This window comes from Somniosus microcephalus, unplaced genomic scaffold, assembly GCF_052327205.1.
Source record: "Somniosus microcephalus isolate GS21.2 unplaced genomic scaffold, FLI_Smic_1.0 unresolved_chr1, whole genome shotgun sequence".
In the NCBI taxonomy this organism is placed as follows: Eukaryota; Metazoa; Chordata; class Chondrichthyes; order Squaliformes; family Somniosidae; genus Somniosus; species Somniosus microcephalus.
In genome coordinates this window covers 26,734,654-26,756,790 of record NW_028225179.1, presented here as the reverse complement: position 1 = coordinate 26,756,790, position 22,137 = coordinate 26,734,654, and the positions used below count along the sequence as shown (strand labels likewise).

Here is a 22,137-nt window from a genome sequence, read left to right as displayed (position 1 = left end):
ATACTCTCATGGGATCCGAGGGCCCGGTTTAACGTCTTACTAGAAAGACGGAGGCACCAACAGTGCAGCACTACGTCATTACTGCACTGGGGTGTCAGCCTGGATTATCTGCTCAAGTCTCTGGAGTGGTGCTTGACTTTGCTGCCGCTGAGCCACGGCTGACACCTAGACTCAGTTCATTTGGCTGGAGAGAAATGACGGAGATAAAGGGGAAAATTACAATGGAGTAAACTTTCAATTTGTCAGCCAACAGAAAAGCGGGCATCGTAATCGGCCGCCTGTTATAGAAACAGTCCGATTTATGTTGCCATCGATTTCATAAGCATTGAAAATCAGGCCTGTCTATAATGGAATGGGTCGTGGTCAGTTGTTAATCACTCTGGGTCTATTTAAACCGGGAGTGCTCACATTCCCGGATCATTCTGTTTCTGTTTAAAATGGCAGAGCTCACAATCCCGATTAATTCCGTATTTTTTAAAGTAGAACGGTTTCAGCTTTCATGACCGAGGTGTTGAGTTTAACTAAATGCGGCGGGGCTCAGTCCGGGATTTGAACCCGGGACGTCTCGCATTTTAAGCCACGGAAATTCCCTAAGCGAGTGTCATACCCCTAGACCAACGAACCACCGATGCTCTGCTTCAAGTTGCATTGTGATTCCCTGCGCTGGTGCAAACCCAGCTCGCAGAAGTCCTGTTCATTCGGTTAAAATGTTTAACTTTTCCTCAATCCGCTTCTTTTTGCGAGCAGTTTCCTTGAATCTGCTCAAAATTCTCCCCATAAAAAGACAACCAGCAGTATCAGCGGCTGCGTGGCCTAATGGATAAGGCGTCTGACTTCGGTTATGAGTTATTCAGTCATCAGAAGATTGCAGGTTCGAGTCCTGCCGCAGTCGTTTAATTAACTGGGCGACACTTTTTCTGTTCCGAATCTGGCTTCTAACCGACCATTTTTGACAGTCCCTCAACTGAAGCAGTGGAAGGCCTTTTGTTTACATTAAGCTGATTGTACATTTTCAACATTGTTGATCTGGGTGCACGGGCAGGATAAGCGGTGAAGTGGACTTTCTTTCAGGGTATTTCTGCTTGGATGCAAAAAGCAGGAAATGAAATGGCTGAGAGCAGTATATGGTTGAGTCGAGGTGGCCGAAAGGTTAAGGCGATAGACAGTTAATCTATTGCCGATCTGTACGCGAGGGTGCAGCTCCCATCCTCGTCGTTATTACGTTTGATACTGGTACACTTTCCGAGCATTTAACTGAATCTTGTCTAAAATAAGCTTTCAAATGCAATTTCGTCAGAGGCGCTCTGGTGCTCCTGGTCTGTGCCCCATGCATTACTCATATCTTGTTAAAATTAAAAGAGACCACTGCAATTCTTCAACTTCTTGAATGAAGTTGGAGCAGTGATCGCGATTCGGAGATTGTCGAACTCCTCCTTTCTTCTGCTGAGATTGTCACCGAATGAAAGAGTAGCGGGACCAGAGCCAAATGATTAGGGAGCAGAAACATAAATTTCTCCTTTAGGAGGCAATGTAATTTCAAAAATATTTATCAACCTTAATGACGAGATTTTCTGCTTTAGTGTCTTTGGTTGAGATATAAATAATGGGCGAGACATCCTCGTTCTTTTCGGCATACTCTCATGGGATCCGAGGGCCCGGTTTAACGTCTTACTAGAAAGACGGAGGCACCAACAGTGCAGCACTACGTCATTACTGCACTGGAGTGTCAGCCTGGATTATGTGCTCAAGTCACTGGAGTGGTGCTTGACTTTGCTGCCGCTGAGCCACGGCTGACACCTAGACTCAGTTCATTTGGCTGGAGAGAAATGACGGAGATAAAGGGAAAATTACAATGGAGTAAACTTTCAATTTGTCACCCAACAGAAAATCGGGCATCGTAATCGGCCGCCTGTTATAGAAACAGTCCGATATATGTTGCCATCGATTTCATAAGCATTGAAAATCAGGACTGTCTATAATGGAATGGGTCGTGGTCAGTTGTTAATCACTCTGGGTCTGTTTAAAAAGAGAGTGCTCACAGTCCCGGATCATTCTGTTTCTGTTTGAAATGGCAGAGCTCACAGTCCCGGATCATTCCGTTTTTTTTAAAGGAGAACGATTTCAGTTTTCATGACCGAGGTGTTGAATTCAACTAAATGTGGCGGGGCTCGTCCGGGATTTGAACCCGGGACCTCTCGCAATTTAAGCCATGGAAATTCCCTAAGCGAGAATCATACCCCTAGACCAACGAGCCGCCGATGTTATGGTTTAAGTTGCATTGCGATTCCCTGCGCTGGTGCAAACCCAGCTCGCAGAAGTCCTGTTCATTCAGTTAAAATGTTTAACTTTTCCTCAATCCGCTTCTTTTTGCGAGCAGTTTCCTTGAATCTGCTCACAATTCTCCCCATAAAAAGAAGCTCAGCAGCATCTGCGGCTGCGTGGCCTAATGGGTATGGCGTCTGAATTCGGTTAGCGAGTTTTTCAGTTATCAGAAGATTGCAAGTTTGAGTCCTGCTGCGGTCGTTTAATTAACTGGGCGACACTTCTTCTGTTCCGAATCTGGCTTCAAACCGACAATTTTTGACAGTCCCTCAGCTGAAGCAGTGGAAGGCCTTTTGCTTACATTAAGCTGATTGTACATTTTCAACATTGTAGATCTGGGTGCACGGGCAGGATAAGCGGTGAAGTGGACTTTCTTTCAGGGTATTTCTGCTTAGATGCAAAAAGCAGGAAATGGAATGGCTGAGAGCGGTATATGGTTGAGTCGAGGTGGCTGAAAGGTTAAGGCGATAGACTGTTAATCTATTGCCGATCTGTACGCGAGGGTTCAGCTCCCATTCTCGTCATTATTACGTTTGATACTGGTACAATTTCCGAGCATTTAACTGAACCTTGCCTAAAATAAGCTTTCAAATGCAATTTCGTCAGAGTCGCTCTGGTGCTCCTGGTCTGTGCCCCATGCATTACTCATATCTTGTTAAAATTAAAAGAGACCACTGCAATTCTTCAACTTCTTGAATGAAGTTGGAGCAGTGATCGCGATTCGGAGATTGTCGAACTCCTCCTTTCTTCTGCTGACATTGTCACCGAATGAAAGAGTAGCGGGACCAGAGCCAAATGATTAGGGAGCAGAAACATAAATTTCTCCTTTCGGAGGCAATGTAATTTCAAACATATTTATCAACCTTAATGACGAGATTTTCTGCTTTAGTGTCTTTGGTTGAGATATAAATAATGGGCGAGACATCCTCGTTCTTTTCGGCATACTCTCATGGGATCCGAGGGCCCGGTTTAACGTCTTACTAGAAAGACGGAGGCACCAACAGTGCAGCACTACGTCATTACTGCACTGGAGTGTCTGCCTGGATTATCTGCTCAAGTCTCTGGAGTGGTGCTTGACTTTGCTGCCGCTGAGCCACGGCTGACACCTAGACTCAGTTCATTTGGCTGGAGAGAAATGACGGAGATAAAGGGAAAATTACAATGGAGTAAACTTTCAATTTGTCACCCAACAGAAAAGCGGGCATCGTAATCGGCCGCCTGTTTATAGAAACAGTCCGATATATGTTGCCATCGATTTCATAAGCATTGAAAATCAGGCCTGTCTATAATGGAATGGGTCGTGGTCAGTTGTTAATCACTCTGGGTCTATTTAAACCGGGAGTGCTCACATTCCCGGATCATTCTGTTTCTGTTTAAAATGGCAGAGCTCACAGTCCCGATTAATTCCGTATTTTTTAAAGTAGAACGGTTTCAGCTTTCATGACCGAGGTGTTGAGTTTAACTAAATGCGGCGGGGCTCAGTCCGGGATTTGAACCCGGGACGTCTCGCATTTTAAGCCACGGAAATTCCCTAAGCGAGTGTCATACCCCTAGACCAACGAACCACCGATGCTCTGCTTCAAGTTGCATTGTGATTCCCTGCGCTGGTGCAAACCCAGCTCGCAGAAGTCCTGTTCATTCAGTTAAAATGTTTAACTTTTCCTCAATCCGCTTCTTTTTGCGAGCAGTTTCCTTGAATCTGCTCACAATTCTCCCCATAAAAAGACAACCAGCAGTATCAGCGGCTGCGTGGCCTAATGGATAAGGCGTCTGACTTCGGTTATGAGTTATTCAGTCATCAGAAGATTGCAGGTTCGAGTCCTGCCGCAGTCGTTTAATTAACTGGCCGACACTTTTTCTGTTCCGAATCTGGCTTCAAACCGAACATTTTTGACAGTCCCTCAACTGAAGCAGTGGAAGGCCTTTTGCTTACATTAAGCTGATTGTACATTTTCAACATTGTTGATCTGGGTGCACGGGCAGGATAAGCGGTGAAGTGGACTTTCTTTCAGGGTATTTCTGCTTGGATGCAAAAAGCAGGGAATGAAATGGCTGAGAGCAGTATATGGTTGAGTCGAGGTGGCCGAAAGGTTAAGGCGATAGACAGTTAATCTATTGCCGATCTGTACGCGAGGGTGCAGCTCCCATCCTCGTCGTTATTACGTTTGATACTGGTACACTTTCCGAGCATTTAACTGAATCTTGTCTAAAATAAGCTTTCAAATGCAATTTCGTCAGAGGCGCTCTGGTGCTCCTGGTCTGTGCCCCATGCATTACTCATATCTTGTTAAAATTAAAAGAGACCACTGCAATTCTTCAACTTCTTGAATGAAGTTGGAGCAGTGATCGCGATTCGGAGATTGTCGAACTCCTCCTTTCTTCTGCTGAGATTGTCACCGAATTAAAGAGTAGCGGGACCAGAGCCAAATGATTAGGGAGCAGAAACATAAATTTCTCCTTTAGGAGGCAATGTAATTTCAAACATATTTATCAACCTTAATGACGAGATTTTCTGCTTTAGTGTCTTTGGTTGAGATATAAATAATGGGCGAGACATCCTCGTTCTTTTCGGCATACTCTCATGGGATCCGAGGGCCCGGTTTAACGTCTTACTAGAAAGACGGAGGCACCAACAGTGCAGCACTACGTCATTACTGCACTGGAGTGTCAGCCTGGATTATGTGCTCAAGTCTCGGGAGTGGTGCTTGACTTTGCTGCCGCTGAGCCACGGCTGACACCTAGACTCAGTTCATTTGGCTGGAGAGAAATGACGGAGATAAAGGGAAAATTACAATGGAGTAAACTTTCAATTTGTCACCCAACAGAAAATCGGGCATCGTAATCGGCCGCCTGTTATAGAAACAGTCCGATATATGTTGCCATCGATTTCATAAGCATTGAAAATCAGGACTGTCTATAATGGAATGGGTCGTGGTCAGTTGTTAATCACTCTGGGTCTGTTTAAAAAGAGAGTGCTCACAGTCCCGGATCATTCTGTTTCTGTTTGAAATGGCAGAGCTCACAGTCCCGGATCATTCCGTTTTTTTTAAAGGAGAACGATTTCAGTTTTCATGACCGAGGTGTTGAATTCAACTAAATGTGGCGGGGCTCGTCCGGGATTTGAACCCGGGACCTCTCAGCAATTTAAGCCATGGAAATTCCCTAAGCGAGAATCATACCCCTAGACCAACGAGCCGCCGATGTTATGGTTTAAGTTGCATTGCGATTCCCTGCGCTGGTGCAAACCCAGCTCGCAGAAGTCCTGTTCATTCAGTTAAAATGTTTAACTTTTCCTCAATCCGCTTCTTTTTGCGAGCAGTTTCCTTGAATCTGCTCACAATTCTCCCCATAAAAAGAAGCTCAGCAGCATCTGCGACTGCGTGGCCTAATGGGTAAGGCGTCTGAATTCGGTTAGCGAGTTTTTCAGTTATCAGAAGATTGCAGGTTTGAGTCCTGCTGCGGTCGTTTAATTAACTGGGCGACACTTCTTCTGTTCCGAATCTGGCTTCAAACCGACAATTTTTGACAGTCCCTCAGCTGAAGCAGTGGAAGGCCTTTTGCTTACATTAAGCTGATTGTACATTTTCAACATTGTAGATCTGGGTGCACGGGCAGGATAAGCGGTGAAGTGGACTTTCTTTCAGGGTATTTCTGCTTAGATGCAAAAAGCAGGAAATGGAATGGCTGAGAGCGGTATATGGTTGAGTCGAGGTGGCCGAAAGGTTAAGGCGATAGACTGTTAATCTATTGCCGATCTGTACGCGAGGGTTCAGCTCCCATTCTCGTCATTATTACGTTTGATACTGGTACAATTTCCGAACATTTAACTGAATCTTGCCTAAAATAAGCTTTCAAATGCAATTTCGTCAGAGTCGCTCTGGTGCTCCTGGTCTGTGCCCCATGCATTACTCATATCTTGTTAAAATTAAAAGAGACCACTGCAATTCTTCAACTTCTTGAATGAAGTTGGAGCAGTGATCGCGATTCGGAGATTGTCGAACTCCTCCTTTCTTCTGCTGACATTGTCACCGAATGAAAGAGTAGCGGGACCAGAGGCAAATGATTAGGGAGCAGAAACATAAATTTCTCCTTTAGGAGGCAATGTAATTTCAAAAATATTTATCAACCTTAATGACGAGATTTTCTGTTTTAGTGTCTTTGGTTGAGATATAAATAAGGGGCGAGACATCCTCGTTCTTTTCGGCATACTCTCATGGGATCGGAGGACCCGGTTTAACGTCTTACTAGAAAGACGGAGGCACCAACAGTGCAGCACTACGTCATTACTGCACTGGCGTGTCAGCCTGGATTATCTGCTCAAGTCTCTGGAGTGGTGCTTGACTTTGCTGCCGCTGAGCCACGGCTGACACCTAGACTCAGTTCATTTGGCTGGAGAGAAATGACGGAGATAAAGGGAAAAATTACAATGGAGTAAACTTTCAATTTGTCAGCCAACAGAAAAGCGGGCATCGTAATCGGCCGCCTGTTATAGAAACAGTCCGATTTATGTTGCCATCGATTTCATAAGCATTGAAAATCAGGCCTGTCTATAATGGAATGGGTCGTGGTCAGTTGTTAATCACTCTGGGTCTATTTAAACCGGGAGTGCTCACATTCCCGGATCATTCTGTTTCTGTTTAAAATGGCAGAGCTCACAGTCCCGATTAATTCCGTATTTTTTAAAGTAGAACGGTTTCAGCTTTCATGACCGAGGTGTTGAGTTTAACTAAATGCGGCGGGGCTCAATCCGGGATTTGAACCCGGGACGTCTCGCATTTTAAGCCACGGAAATTCCCTAAGCGAGTGTCATACCCCTAGACCAACGAACCACCGATGCTCTGCTTCAAGTTGCATTGTGATTCCCTGCGCTGGTGCAAACCCAGCTCGCAGAAGTCCTGTTCATTCAGTTAAAATGTTTAACTTTTCCTCAATCCGCTTCTTTTTGCGAGCAGTTTCCTTGAATCTGCTCACAATTCTCCCCATAAAAAGACAACCAGCAGTATCAGCGGCTGCGTGGCCTAATGGATAAGGCGTCTGACTTCGGTTATGAGTTATTCAGTCATCAGAAGATTGCAGGTTCGAGTCCTGCCGCAGTCGTTTAATTAACTGGCCGACACTTTTTCTGTTCCGAATCTGGCTTCAAACCGACCATTTTTGACAGTCCCTCAACTGAAGCAGTGGAAGGCCTTTTGCTTACATTAAGCTGATTGTACATTTTCAACATTGTTGATCTGGGTGCACGGGCAGGGTAAGCGGTGAAGTGGACTTTCTTTCAGGGTATTTCTGCTTGGATGCAAAAAGCAGGGAATGAAATGGCTGAGAGCGGTATATGGTTGAGTCGAGGTGGCCGAAAGGTTAAGGCGATAGACAGTTAATCTATTGCCGATCTGTACGCGAGGGTGCAGCTCCCATCCTCGTCGTTATTACGTTTGATACTGGTACACTTTCCGAGCATTTAACTGAATCTTGTCTAAAATAAGCTTTCAAATGCAATTTCGTCAGAGGCGCTCTGGTGCTCCTGGTCTGTGCCCCATGCATTACTCATATCTTGTTAAAATTAAAAGAGACCACTGCAATTCTTCAACTTCTTGAATGAAGTTGGAGCAGTGATCGCGATTCGGAGATTGTCGAACTCCTCCTTTCTTCTGCTGAGATTGTCACCGAATTAAAGAGTAGCGGGACCAGAGCCAAATGATTAGGGAGCAGAAACATAAATTTCTCCTTTAGGAGGCAATGTAATTTCAAACATATTTATCAACCTTAATGACGAGATTTTCTGCTTTAGTGTCTTTGGTTGAGATATAAATAATGGGCGAGACATCCTCGATCTTTTCGGCATACTCTCATGGGATCCGAGGGCCCGGTTTAACGTCTTACTAGAAAGACGGAGGCACCAACAGTGCAGCACTACGTCATTACTGCACTGGAGTGTCAGCCTGGATTATGTGCTCAAGTCTCGGGAGTGGTGCTTGACTTTGCTGCCGCTGAGCCACGGCTGACACCTAGACTCAGTTCATTTGGCTGGAGAGAAATGACGGAGATAAAGGGAAAATTACAATGGAGTAAACTTTCAATTTGTCACCCAACAGAAAAGCGGGCATCGTAATCGGCCGCCTGTTATAGAAACAGTCCGATATATGTTGCCATCGATTTCATAAGCATTGAAAATCAGGCCTGTCTATAATGGAATGGGTCGTGGTCAGTTGTTAATCACTCTGGGTCTGTTTAAAAAGAGAGTGCTCACAGTCCCGGATCATTCTGTTTCTGTTTGAAATGGCAGAGCTCACAGTCCCGGATCATTCCGTTTTTTTTAAAGGAGAACGATTTCAGTTTTCATGACCGAGGTGTTGAATTCAACTAAATGCGGCGGGGTTCGTTCCGGGATTTGAACCCGGGACCTCTCGCAATTTAAGCCATGGAAATTCCCTAAGCGAGAATCATACCCCTAGACCAACGAGCCGCCGATGTTATGGTTTAAGTTGCATTGCGATTCCCTGCGCTGGTGCAAACCCAGCTCGCAGAAGTCCTGTTCATTCAGTTAAAATGTTTAACTTTTCCTCAATCCGCTTCTTTTTGCGAGCAGTTTCCTTGAATCTGCTCACAATTCTCCCCATAAAAAGAAGCTCAGCAGCATCTGCGGCTGCGTGGCCTAATGGGTAAGGCGTCTGAATTCGGTTAGCGAGTTTTTCAGTTATCAGAAGATTGCAGGTTTGAGTCCTGCTGCGGTCGTTTAATTAACTGGGCGACACTTCTTCTGTTCCGAATCTGGCTTCAAACCGACAATTTTTGACAGTCCCTCAGCTGAAGCAGTGGAAGGCCTTTTGCTTACATTAAGCTGGTTGTACATTTTCAACATTGTAGATCTGGGTGCACGGGCAGGATAAGCGGTGAAGTGGACTTTCTTTCAGGGTATTTCTGCTTAGATGCAAAAAGCAGGAAATGGAATGGCTGAGAGCGGTATATGGTTGAGTCGAGGTGGCCGAAAGGTTAAGGCGATAGACTGTTAATCTATTGCCGATCTGTACGCGAGGGTTCAGCTCCCATTCTCGTCATTATTACGTTTGATACTGGTACACTTTCCGAGCATTTAACTGAATCTTGCCTAAAATAAGCTTTCAAATGCAATTTCGTCAGAGTCGCTCTGGTGCTCCTGTTCTGTGCCCCATGCATTACTCATATCTTGTTAAAATTAAAAGAGACCACTGCAATTCTTCAACTTCTTGAATGAAGTTGGAGCAGTGATCGCGATTCGGAGATTGTCGAACTCCTCCTTTCTTCTGCTGACATTGTCACCGAATGAAAGAGTAGCGGGACCAGAGGCAAATGATTAGGGAGCAGAAACATAAATTTCCCCTTTAGGAGGCAATGTAATTTCAAAAATATTTATCAACCTTAATGACGAGATTTTCTGTTTTAGTGTCTTTGGTTGAGATATAAATAAGGGGCGAGACATCCTCGTTCTTTTCGGCATACTCTCATGGGATCGGAGGACCGGTTTAACGTCTTACTAGAAAGACGGAGGCACCAACAGTGCAGCACTACCTCATTACTGCACTGGGGTGTCTGCCTGGATTATCTGCTCAAGTCTCTGGAGTGGTGCTTGACTTTGCTGCCGCTGAGCCACGGCTGACACCTAGACTCAGTTCATTTGGCTGGAGAGAAATGACGGAGATAAAGGGAAAAATTACAATGGAGTAAACTTTCAATTTGTCACCCAACAGAAAAGCGGGCATCGTAATCGGCCGCCTGTTATAGAAACAGTCCGATATATGTTGCCATCGATTTCATAAGCATTGAAAATCAGGCCTGTCTATAATGGAATGGGTCGTGGTCAGTTGTTAATCACTCTGGGTCTATTTAAACCGGGAGTGCTCACATTCCCGGATCATTCTGTTTCTGTTTAAAATGGCAGAGCTCACAGTCCCGATTAATTCCGTATTTTTTAAAGTAGAACGGTTTCAGCTTTCATGACCGAGGTGTTGAGTTTAACGAAATGCGGCGGGGCTCAGTCCGGGATTTGAACCCGGGACGTCTCGCATTTTAAGCCACGGAAATTCCCTAAGCGAGAGTCATACCCCTAGACCAACGAACCACCGATGCTCTGCTTCAAGTTGCATTGTGATTCCCTGCGCTGGTGCAAACCCAGCTCGCAGAAGTCCTGTTCATTCGGTTAAAATGTTTAACTTTTCCTCAATCCGCTTCTTTTTGCGAGCAGTTTCCTTGAATCTGCTCACAATTCTCCCCATAAAAAGACAACCAGCAGTATCAGCGGCTGCGTGGCCTAATGGATAAGGCGTCTGACTTCGGTTATGAGTTATTCAGTCATCAGAAGATTGCAGGTTCGAGTCCTGCCGCAGTCGTTTAATTAACTGGGCGACACTTTTTCTGTTCCGAATCTGGCTTCAAACCGACCATTTTTGACAGTCCCTCAACTGAAGCAGTGGAAGGCCTTTTGCTTACATTAAGCTGATTGTACATTTTCAACATTGTTGATCTGGGTGCACGGGCAGGATAAGCGGTGAAGTGGACTTTCTTTCAGGGTATTTCTGCTTCGATGCAAAAAGCAGGAAATGAAATGGCTGAGAGCAGTATATGGTTGAGTCGAGGTGGCCGAAAGGTTAAGGCGATAGACAGTTAATCTATTGCCGATCTGTACGCGAGGGTTCAGTTCCCATCCTCGTCGTTATTACGTTTGATACTGGTACACTTTCCGAGCATTTAACTGAATCTTGTCTAAAATAAGCTTTCAAATGCAATTTCGTCAGAGGCGCTCTGGTGCTCCTGGTCTGTGCCCCATGCATTACTCATATCTTGTTAAAATTAAAAGAGACCACTGCAATTCTTCAACTTCTTGAATGAAGTTGGAGCAGTGATCGCGATTCGAAGATTGTCGAACTCCTCCTTTCTTCTGCTGAGATTGTCACCGAATTAAAGAGTAGCGGGACCAGAGCCAAATGATTAGGGAGCAGAAACATAAATTTCTCCTTTAGGAGGCAATGTAATTTCAAAAATATTTATCAATCTTAATGACGAGATTTTCTGCTTTAGTGTCTTTGGTTGAGATATAAATAATGGGCGAGACATCCTCGTTCTTTTCGGCATACTCTCATGGGATCCGAGGGCCCGGTTTAACGTCTTACTAGAAAGACGGAGGCACCAACAGTGCAGCACTACGTCATTACTGCACTGGAGTGTCAGCCTGGATTATCTGCTCAAGTCTCTGGAGTGCTGCTTGACTTTGCTGCCGCTGAGCCACGGCTGACACCTAGACTCAGTTCATTTGGCTGGAGAGAAATGACGGAGATAAAGGGAAAATTACAATGGAGTAAACTTTCAATTTGTCACCCAACAGAAAAGCGGGCATCGTAATCTGCCGCCTGTTATAGAAACAGTCCGATATATGTTGCCATCGATTTCATAAGCATTGGAAATCAGGCCTGTCTACAATGGAATGGGTCGTGGTCAGTTGTTAATCACTCTGGGTCTGTTTAAAAAGAGAGTGCTCACAGTCCCGGATCATTCTGTGTCTGTTTGAAATGGCAGAGCTCACAGTCCCGGATCATTCCGTTTTTTTTAAAGGAGAACGATTTCAGTTTTCATGACCGAGGTGTTGAATTCAACTAAATGTGGCGGGGCTCGTCCGGGATTTGAACCCGGGACCTCTCGCAATTTAAGCCATGGAAATTCCCTAAGCGAGAATCATACCCCTAGACCAACGAGCCGCCGATGCTATGGTTTAAGTTGCATTGCGATTCCCTGCGCTGGTGCAAACCCAGCTCGCAGAAGCCCTGTTCATTCAGTTAAAATGTTTAACTTTTCCTCAATCCGCTTCTTTTTGCGAGCAGTTTCCTTGAATCTGCTCACAATTCTCCCCATAAAAAGAAGCTCAGCAGCATCTGCGGCTGCGTGGCCTAATGGGTAAGGCGTCTGAATTCGGTTAGCGAGTTTTTCAGTTATCAGAAGATTGCAGGTTTGAGTCCTGCTGCGGTCGTTTAATTAACTGGGCGACACTTCTTCTGTTCCGAATCTGGCTTCAAACCGACAATTTTTGACAGTCCCTCAGCTGAAGCAGTGGAAGGCCTTTTGCTTACATTAAGCTGATTGTACATTTTCAACATTGTAGATCTGGGTGCACGGGCAGGATAAGCGGTGAAGTGGACTTTCTTTCAGGGTATTTCTGCTTAGATGCAAAAAGCAGGAAATGGAATGGCTGAGAGCGGTATATGGTTGAGTCGAGGTGGCCGAAAGGTTAAGGCGATAGACTGTTAATCTATTGCCGATCTGTACGCGAGGGTTCAGCTCCCATTCTCGTCATTATTACTTTTGATACTGGTACAATTTCCGAGCATTTAACTGAATCTTGCCTAAAATAAGCTTTCAAATGCAATTTCGTCAGAGTCGCTCTGGTGCTCATGGTCTGTGCCCCATGCATTACTCATATCTTGTTAAAATTAAAAGAGACCACTGCAATTCTTCAACTTCTTGAATGAAGTTGGAGCAGTGATCGCGATTCGGAGATTGTCGAACTCCTCCTTTCTTCTGCTGACATTGTCACCGAATGAAAGAGTAGCGGGACCAGAGGCAAATGATTAGGGAGCAGAAACATAAATTTCTCCTTTAGGAGGCAATGTAATTTCAAAAATATTTATCAACCTTAATGACGAGATTTTCTGTTTTAGTGTCTTTGGTTGAGATATAAATAAGGGGCGAGACATCCTCGTTCTTTTCGGCATACTCTCATGGGATCGGAGGACCCGGTTTAACGTCTTACTAGAAAGACGGAGGCACCAACAGTGCAGCACTACCTCATTACTGCACTGGGGTGTCTGCCTGGATTATCTGCTCAAGTCTCTGGAGTGGTGCTTGACTTTGCTGCCGCTGAGCCACGGCTGACACCTAGACTCAGTTCATTTGGCTGGAGAGAAATGACGGAGATAAAGGGAAAAATTACAATGGAGTAAACTTTCAATTTGTCACCCAACAGAAAAGCGGGCATCGTAATCGGCCGCCTGTTATAGAAACAGTCCGATTTATGTTGCCATCGATTTCATAAGCATTGAAAATCAGGCCTGTCTATAATGGAATGGGTCGGGGTCAGTTGTTAATCACTCTGGGTCTATTTAAACCGGGAGTGCTCACATTCCCGGATCATTCTGTTTCTGTTTAAAATGGCAGAGCTCACAGTCCCGATTAATTCCGTATTTTTTAAAGTAGAACGGTTTCAGCTTTCATGACCGAGGTGTTGAGTTTAACTAAATGCGGCGGGGCTCAGCCCGGGATTTGAAACAGGGACGTCTCGCATTTTAAGCCACGGAAATTCTCTAAGCGAGAGTCATACCCCTAGACCAACGAACCACCGATGCTCTGCTTCAAGTTGCAGTGTGATTCCCTGCGCTGGTGCAAACCCAGCTCGCAGAAGTCCTGTTCATTCAGTTAAAATGTTTAACTTTTCCTCAATCCGCTTCTTTTTGCGAGCAGTTTCCTTGAATCTGCTCACAATTCTCCCCATAAAAAGACACCCAGCAGTATCAGCGGCTGCGTGGCCTAATGGATAAGGCGTCTGACTTCGGTTATGAGTTATTCAGTCATCAGAATATTGCAGGTTCGAGTCCTGCCGCAGTCGTTTAATTAACTGGGCGACACTTTTTCTGTTCCGAATCTGGCTTCAAACCGAACATTTTTGACAGTCCCTCAACTGAAGCAGTGGAAGGCCTTTTGCTTACATTAAGCTGATTGTACATTTTCAACATTGTAGATCTGGGTGCACGGGCAGGATCTGCGGTGAAGTGGACTTTTTTTCAGGGTATTTCTGCTTAGATGCAAAAAGCAGGAAATGGAATGGCTGAGAGCAGTATATGGTTGAGTCGAGGTGGCCGAAAGGTTAAGGCGATAGACTGTTAATCTATTGCCGATCTGTACGCGAGGGTTCAGCTCCCATTCTCGTCATTATTACGTTTGATACTGGTACAATTTCCGAGCATTTAACTGAATCTTGCCTAAAATAAGCTTTCAAATGCAATTTCGTCAGAGTCGCTCTGGTGCCCCTGGTCTGTGCCCCATGCATTACTCATATCTTGTTAAAATTAAAAGAGACCACTGCAATTCTTCAACTTCTTGAATGAAGTTGGAGCAGTGATCGCGATTCGGAGATTGTCGAACTCCTCCTTTCTTCTGCTGAGATTGTCACCGAATGAAAGAGTAGCGGGACCAGAGGCAAATGATTAGGGAGCAGAAACATAAATTTCTCCTTTAGGAGGCAATGTAATTTCAAAAATATTTATCAACCTGAATGACGAGATTTTCTGTTTTAGTGTCTTTGGTTGAGATATAAATAAGGGGCGAGACATCCTCGTTCTTTTCGGCATACTCTCATGGGATCGGAGGACCCGGTTTAACGTCTTACTAGAAAGACGGAGGCACCAACAGTGCAGCACTACCTCATTACTGCACTGGGGTGTCTGCCTGGATTATCTGCTCAAGTCTCTGGAGTGGTGCTTGACTTTGCTGCCGCTGAGCCACGGCTGACACCTAGACTCAGTTCATTTGGCTGGAGAGAAATGACGGAGATAAAGGGAAAAATTACAATGGAGTAAACTTTCAATTTGTCACCCAACAGAAAAGCGGGCATCGTAATCGGCCGCCTGTTGTAGAAACAGTCCGATTTATGTTGCCATCGATTTCATAAGCATTGAAAATCAGGCCTGTCTATAATGGAATGGGTCGTGGTCAGTTGTTAATCACTCTGGGTCTATTTAAACCGGGAGTGCTCACATTCCCGGATCATTCTGTTTCTGTTTAAAATGGCAGAGCTCACAGTCCCGATTAATTCCGTATTTTTTAAAGTAGAACGATTTCAGCTTTCATGACCGAGGTGTTGAGTTTAACGAAATGCGGCGGGGCTCAGTCCGGGATTTGAACAACGGGACGTCTCGCATCGTAAGCCACGGAAATTCCCTAAGCGAGAGTCATACCCCTAGACCAACGAACCACCGAAGCTCTACTTGAAGTTGCATTGTGATTCCCTGCGCTGGTGCAAACCCAGCTCGCAGAAGTCCTGTTCATTCAGTTAAAATGTTTAACTTTTCCTCAATCCGCTTATTTTTGCGAGCAGTTTCCTTGAATCTGCTCACAATTCTCCCCATAAAAAGACACCTAGCAGTATCAGCGGCTGCGTGGCCTAATGGATAAGGCGTCTGATTTCGGTTATGAGTTATTCAGTCATCAAAAGATTGCAGGTTCGAGTCCTGCCGCAGTCGTTTAATTAACTGGGCGACACTTTTTCTGTTCCGAATCTGGCTTCAAACCGACCATTTTTGACAGTCCCTCAACTGAAGCAGTGGAAGGCCTTTTGCTTACATTAAGCTGATTGTACATTTTCAACATTGTTGATCTGGGTGCACGGGCAGGATAAGCGGTGAAGTGGACTTTCTTTGAGGGTATTTCTGCTTAGATGCAAAAAGCAGGAAATGAAATGGCTGAGAGCAGTATATGGTTGAGTCGAGGTGGCCGAAAGGTTAAGGCGATAGATAGTTAATCTATTGCCGATCTGTACGCGAGGGTTCAGCTCCCATCCTCGTCGTTATTACGTTTGATACTGGTACACTTTCCGAGCATTTAACTGAATCTTGTCTAAAATAAGCTTTCAAATGCAATTTCGTCAGAGGCGCTCTGGTGCTCCTGGTCTGTGCCCCATGCATTACTCATATCTTGTTAAAATTAAAAGAGACCACTGCAATTCTTCAACTTCTTGAATGAAGTTGGAGCAGTGATCGCGATTCGGAGATTGTCGAACTCCTCCTTTCTTCTGCTGAGATTGTCACCGAATGAAAGAGTAGCGGGACCAGAGCCAAATGATTAGGGGGCAGAAACATAAATTTCTCCTTTAGGAGGCAATGTAATTTCAAAAATATTTATCAACCTTAATGACGAGATTTTCTGCTTTAGTGTCTTTGGTTGAGATATAAATAATGGGCGAGACATCCTCGTTCTTTTCGGCATACTCTCATGGGATCCGAAGGCCCGGTTTAACGTCTTACTAGAAAGACGGAGGCACCAACAGTGCAGCACTACCTCATTACTGCACTGGAGTGTCTGCCTGGATTATGTGCTCAAGTCTCTGGAGTGGTGCTTGACTTTGCTGCCGCTGAGCCACGGCTGACACCTAGACTCAGTTCATTTGGCTGGAGAGAAATGACGGAGATAAAGGGAAAATTACAATGGAGTAAACTTTCAATTTGCCACCCAACAGAAAAGCGGGCATCGTAATCGGCCGCCTGTTATAGAAACAGTCCGATTTATGTTGCCATCGATTTCATAAGCATTGAAAATCAGGCCTGTCTATAATGCAAGGGGTCGTGGTCAGTTGTTAATCACTCTGGGTCTGTTTAAAAAGAGAGTGCTTACAGTCCCGGATCATTCTGTTTCTGTTTAAAATGGCAGAGCTCACAGTCCCGGATCATTCCGTTTTTTTTAAAGGAGAACGATTTCAGTTTTCATGACCGAGGTGTTGAATTCAACTAAATGCGGCGGGGCTCGTCCGGGATTTGAACCCGGGACCTCTCGCAATTAAAGCCATGCAAATTCCCAAAGCCAGAATCATACCCCTAGACCAACGAGCCGCCGATGTTATGTTTTAAGTTGCATTGCGATTCCCTGCGCTGGTGCAAACGCAGCTCGCAGAAGTCCTGTTCATTCAGTTAAAATGTTTAACTTTTCCTCAATCCGCTTCTTTTTGCGAGCAGTTTCCTTGAATCTGCTCACAATTCTCCCCATAAAAAGAAACTCAGCAGCATCTGCGGCTGCGTGGCCTAATGGGTAAGGCGTCTGAATTCGGTTAGCGAGTTTTTCAGTTATCAGAAGATTGCAGGTTCGAGTCCTGCTGCGGTCGTTTAATTAACTGGGCGACACTTCTTCTGTTCCGAATCTGGCTTCAAACCGACAATTTTTGACAGTCCCTCAACTGAAGCAGTGGAAGGCCTTTTGCTTACATTAAGCTGATTGTACATTTTCAACATTGGGTGCACGGGCAGGATAAGCGGTGAAGTGGACTTTCTTTCTTTCTTTCTTTCAGGGTATTTCTGCTTAGATGCAAAAAACAGGAAATGGAATGGCTGAGAGCAGTATATTGTTGAGTCGAGGTGGCCGAAAGGTTAAGGCGATAGACTGTTAATCTATTGCCGATCTGTACGCGAGGGTTCAGCTCCCATTCTCGTCATTATTACGTTTGATACTGGTACAATTTCCGAGCATTTAACTGAATCTTGCCTAAAATAAGCATTCAAATGCAATTTCGTCAGAGTCGCTCTGGTGCTCCTGGTCTGTGCCCCATGCATTACTCATATCTTGTTAAAATTAAAAGAGACCACTGCAATTCTTCAACTTCTTGAATGAAGTTGGAGCAGTGATCGCGATTCGGAGATTGTCGAACTCCTCCTTTCTTCTGCTGAGATTGTCACCGAATGAAAGTGTAGCGGGACCAGAGGCAAATGATTAGGGAGCAGAAACATAAATTTCTCCTTTAGGAGGCAATGTAATTTCAAAAATATTTATCAACCTTAATGACGAGATTTTCTGTTTTAGTGTCTTTGGTTGAGATATAAATAAGGGGCGAGACATCCTCGTTCTTTTCGGCATACTCTCGTGGGATCGGAGGACCCGGTTTAACGTCTTACTAGAAAGACGGAGGCACCAACAGTGCAGCACTACCTCATTACTGCACTGGGGTGTCTGCCTGGATTATCTGCTCAAGTCTCTGGAGTGGTGCTTGACTTTGCTGCCGCTGAGCCACGGCTGACACCTAGACTCAGTTCATTTGGCTGGAGAGAAATGACGGAGATAAAGGGAAAAATTACAATGGAGTAAACCTTCAATTTGTCACCCAACAGAAAAGCGGGCATCGTAATCGGCCGCCTGTTATAGAAACAGTCCGATTTATGTTGCCATCGATTTCATAAGCATTGAAAATCAGGCCTGTCTATAATGGAATGGGTCGTGGTCAGTTGTTAATCACTCTGGGTCTATTTAAACCGGGAGTGCTCACATTCCCGGATCATTCTGTTTCTGTTTAAAATGGCAGAGCTCACAGTCCCGATTAATTCCGTATTTTTTAAAGTAGAACGGTTTCAGCTTTCATGACCGAGGTGTTGAGTTTAACTAAATGCGGCGGGGCTCAGTCCAGGATTTGAACCCGGGACATCTCGCATTTTAAACCACGGAAATTCCCTAAGCGCGAGTCATACCCCTAAACCAACGAACCACCGATGCTGTGCTTCAAGTTGCATTGTGATTCCCTGCGCTGGTGCAAACCCAGCTCGCAGAAGTCCTGTTCATTCAGTTAAAATGTTTAACTTTTCCTCAATCCGCTTCTTTTTGCGAGCAGTTTCCTTGAATCTGCTCACAATTCTCCCCATAAAAAGAAGCTCAGCAGCATCTGCGGCTGCGTGGCCTGATGGATAAGGCGTCTGACTTCGGTTATGAGTTATTCAGTCATCAGAAGATTGCAGGTTCGAGTCCTGCCGCAGTCGTTTAATTAACTGGGCGACACTTTTTCTGTTCCGAATCTGGCTTCAAACCGAACATTTTTGACAGTCCCTCAACTGAAGCAGTGGAAGGCCTTTTGCTTACATTAAGCTGATTGTACATTTTCAACATTGTTGATCTGGGTGCACGGGCAGGATAAGCGGTGAAGTGGACTTTCTTTCAGGGTATTTCTGCTTAGATGCAAAAAGCAGGAAATGAAATGGCTGAGAGCAGTATATGGTTGAGTCGAGGTGGCCGAAAGGTTAAGGCGATAGACAGTTAATCTATTGCCGATCTGTACGCGAGGGTTCAGCTCCCATCCTCGTCGTTATTACGTTTGATACTGGTACACTTTCCGAGCATTTAACTGAATCTTGTCTAAAATAAGCTTTCAAATGCAATTTCGTCAGAGGCGCTCTGGTGCTCCTGGTCTGTGCCCCATGCATTACTCATATCTTGTTAAAATTAAGAGAGACCACTGCAATTCTTCAACTTCTTGAATGAAGTTGGAGCAGTGATCGCGATTCGGAGATTGTCGAACTCCTCCTTTCTTCTGCTGAGATTGTCACCGAATTAAAGAGTAGCGGGACCAGAGCCAAATGATTAGGGAGCAGAAACATAAATTTCTCCTTTAGGAGGCAATGTAATTTCAGAAATATTTATCAACCTTAATGACGAGATTTTCTGCTTTAGTGTCTTTGGTTGAGATATAACTAATGGGCGAGACATCCTCGTTCTTTTCGGCATACTCTCATGGGATCCGAGGGCCCGGTTTAACGTCTTACTAGAAAGACGGAGGCACCAACAGTGCAGCACTACCTCATTACTGCACTGGGGTGTCTGCCTGGATTATCTGCTCAAGTCTCTGGAGTGGTGCTTGACTTTGCTGCCGCTGAGCCACGGCTGACACCTAGACTCAGTTCATTTGGCTGGAGAGAAATGACGGAGATAAAGGGAAAATTACAATGGAGTAAACTTTCAATTTGTCACCCAACAGAAAAGCGGGCATCGTAATCGGCCGCCTGTTATAGAAACAGTCCGATATATGTTGCCATCGATTTCATAAGCATTGAAAATCAGGCCTGTCTATAATGGAATGGGTCGTGGTCAGTTGTTAATCACTCTGGGTCTGTTTAAAAAGAGAGTGCTCACAGTCCCGGATCATTCTGTTTCTGTTTGAAATGGCAGAGCTCACAGTCCCGGATCATTCCGTTTTTTTTAAAGGAGAACGATTTCAGTTTTCATGACCGAGGTGTTGAATTCAACTAAATGTGGCGGGGCTCGTCCGGAATTTGAACCCGGGACCTCTCGCAATTTAAGCCATGGAAATTCCCTAAGCGAGAATCATACCCCTAGACCAACGAGCCGCCGATGTTATGTTTTAAGTTGCATTGCGATTCCCTGCGCTGGTGCAAACCCAGCTCGCAGAAGTCCTGTTCATTCAGTTAAAATGTTTAACTTTTCCTCAATCCGCTTCTTTTTGCGAGCAGTTTCCTTGAATCTGCTCACAATTCTCCCCATAAAAAGAAACTCAGCAGCATCTGCGGCTGCGTGGCCTAATGGGTAAGGCGTCTGAATTCGGTTAGCGAGTTTTTCAGTTATCAGAAGATTGCAGGTTCGAGTCCTGCTGCGGTCGTTTAATTAATTGGGCGACACTTCTTCTGTTCCGAATCTGGCTTCAAACCGACAATTTTTGACAGTCCCTCAACTGAAGCAGTGGAAGGCCTTTTGCTTACATTAAGCTGATTGTACATTTTCAACATTGTAGATCTGGGTGCACGGGCAGGATAAGCGGTGAAGTGGACTTTCTTTCAGGGTATTTCTGCTTAGATGCAAAAAGCAGGAAATGGAATGGCTGAGAGCAGTATATGGTTGAGTCGAGGTGGCCGAAAGATTAAGGCGATAGACTGTTAATCTATTGCCGATCTGTACGCGAGGGTTCAGCTCCCATTCTCGTCATTATTACGTTTGATACTGGTACAATTTCCGAGCATTTAACTGAATCTTGCCTAAAATAAGCTTTCAAATGCAATTTCGTCAGAGTCGCTCTGGTGCTCCTGGTCTGTGCCCCATGCATTACTCATATCTTGTTAAAATTAAAAGAGACCACTGCAATTCTTCAACTTCTTGAATGAAGTTGGAGCAGTGATCGCGATTCGGAGATTGTCGAACTCCTGCTTTCTTCTGCTGAGATTGTCACCGAATGAAAGAGTAGCGGGACCAGAGGCAAATGATTAGGGAGCAGAAACATAAATTTCTCCTTTAGGAGGCAATGTAATTTCAAAAATATTTATCAACCTTAATGACGAGATTTTCTGTTTTAGTGTCTTTGGTTGAGATATAAATAAGGGGCGAGACATCCTCGTTCTTTTCGGCATACTCTCATGGGATCGGAGGACCCGGTTTAACGTCTTACTAGAAAGACGGAGGCACCAACAGTGCAGCACTACCTCATTACTGCACTGGGGTGTCTGCCTGGATTATCTGCTCAAGTCTCTGGAGTGGTGCTTGACTTTGCTGCCGCTGAGCCACGGCTGACACCTAGACTCAGTTCATTTGGCTGGAGAGAAATGACGGAGATAAAGGGAAAAATTACAATGGAGTAAACTTTCAATTTGTCACCCAACAGAAAAGCGGGCATCGTAATCGGCCGCCTGTTATAGAAACAGTCCGATTTATGTTGCCATCGATTTCATAAGCATTGAAAATCAGGCCTGTCTATAATGGAATGGGTCGTGGTCAGTTGTTAATCACTCTGGGTCTATTTAAACCGGGAGTGCTCACATTCCCGGATCATTCTGTTTCTGTTTAAAATGGCAGAGCTCACAGTCCCGATTAATTCCGTATTTTTTAAAGTAGAACGGTTTCAGCTTTCATGACCGAGGTGTTGAGTTTAACTAAATGCGGCGGGGTTCAGTCCAGGATTTGAACCCGGGACGTCTCGCATTTTAAGCCACGAAAATTTCCTAAGCGAGAATCATACCCCTAGACCAACGAACCACCGATGCTGTGCTTCAAGTTGCATTGTGATTCCCTGCGCTGGTGCAAACCCAGCTCGCAGAAGTCCTGTTCATTCAGTTAAAATGTTTAACTTTTCCTCAATCCGCTTCTTTTTGCGAGCAGTTTCCTTGAATCTGCTCACAATTCTCCCCATAAAAAGACAATTACAGTATCAGCGGCTGCGTGGCCTAATGGATAAGGCGTCTGACTTCGGTTATGAGTTATTCAGTCATCAGAAGATTGCAGGTTCGAGTCCTGCCGCAGTCGTTTAATTAACTGGGCGGCACTTTTTCTGTT

The 22,137-nt window shown here is 44.9% G+C and overlaps 7 non-coding genes across 7 annotated transcripts; 5 read left to right on the top strand and 2 right to left on the bottom strand.

Annotated features, from left to right (window-relative positions):
* The first annotated feature begins 802 nt into the window (after positions 1-802).
* On the top strand, positions 803-892 carry trnar-ucg (transfer RNA arginine (anticodon UCG)). Its single transcript is given in 2 exon segments — positions 803-839; positions 857-892. It is a non-coding gene; the product is annotated as a tRNA-Arg (tRNA).
* A 1,272-nt stretch (positions 893-2,164) lies between these two features.
* trnap-agg (transfer RNA proline (anticodon AGG)) lies at positions 2,165-2,254 on the bottom strand. Its single transcript is given in 2 exon segments — positions 2,165-2,200; positions 2,219-2,254. It is a non-coding gene; the product is annotated as a tRNA-Pro (tRNA).
* Positions 2,255-4,065: 1,811 nt separating this feature from the next.
* Positions 4,066-4,155, top strand: trnar-ucg (transfer RNA arginine (anticodon UCG)). The gene is given in 2 exon segments: positions 4,066-4,102; positions 4,120-4,155. It is a non-coding gene; the product is annotated as a tRNA-Arg (tRNA).
* A 3,174-nt stretch (positions 4,156-7,329) lies between these two features.
* On the top strand, positions 7,330-7,419 carry trnar-ucg (transfer RNA arginine (anticodon UCG)). Its single transcript is given in 2 exon segments — positions 7,330-7,366; positions 7,384-7,419. It is a non-coding gene; the product is annotated as a tRNA-Arg (tRNA).
* Positions 7,420-10,592: 3,173 nt separating this feature from the next.
* On the top strand, positions 10,593-10,682 carry trnar-ucg (transfer RNA arginine (anticodon UCG)). Its single transcript is given in 2 exon segments — positions 10,593-10,629; positions 10,647-10,682. It is a non-coding gene; the product is annotated as a tRNA-Arg (tRNA).
* A 1,272-nt stretch (positions 10,683-11,954) lies between these two features.
* trnap-agg (transfer RNA proline (anticodon AGG)) lies at positions 11,955-12,044 on the bottom strand. The gene is given in 2 exon segments: positions 11,955-11,990; positions 12,009-12,044. It is a non-coding gene; the product is annotated as a tRNA-Pro (tRNA).
* Positions 12,045-22,017: 9,973 nt separating this feature from the next.
* trnar-ucg (transfer RNA arginine (anticodon UCG)) lies at positions 22,018-22,107 on the top strand. Its single transcript is given in 2 exon segments — positions 22,018-22,054; positions 22,072-22,107. It is a non-coding gene; the product is annotated as a tRNA-Arg (tRNA).
* Positions 22,108-22,137: the final 30 nt, after the last annotated feature.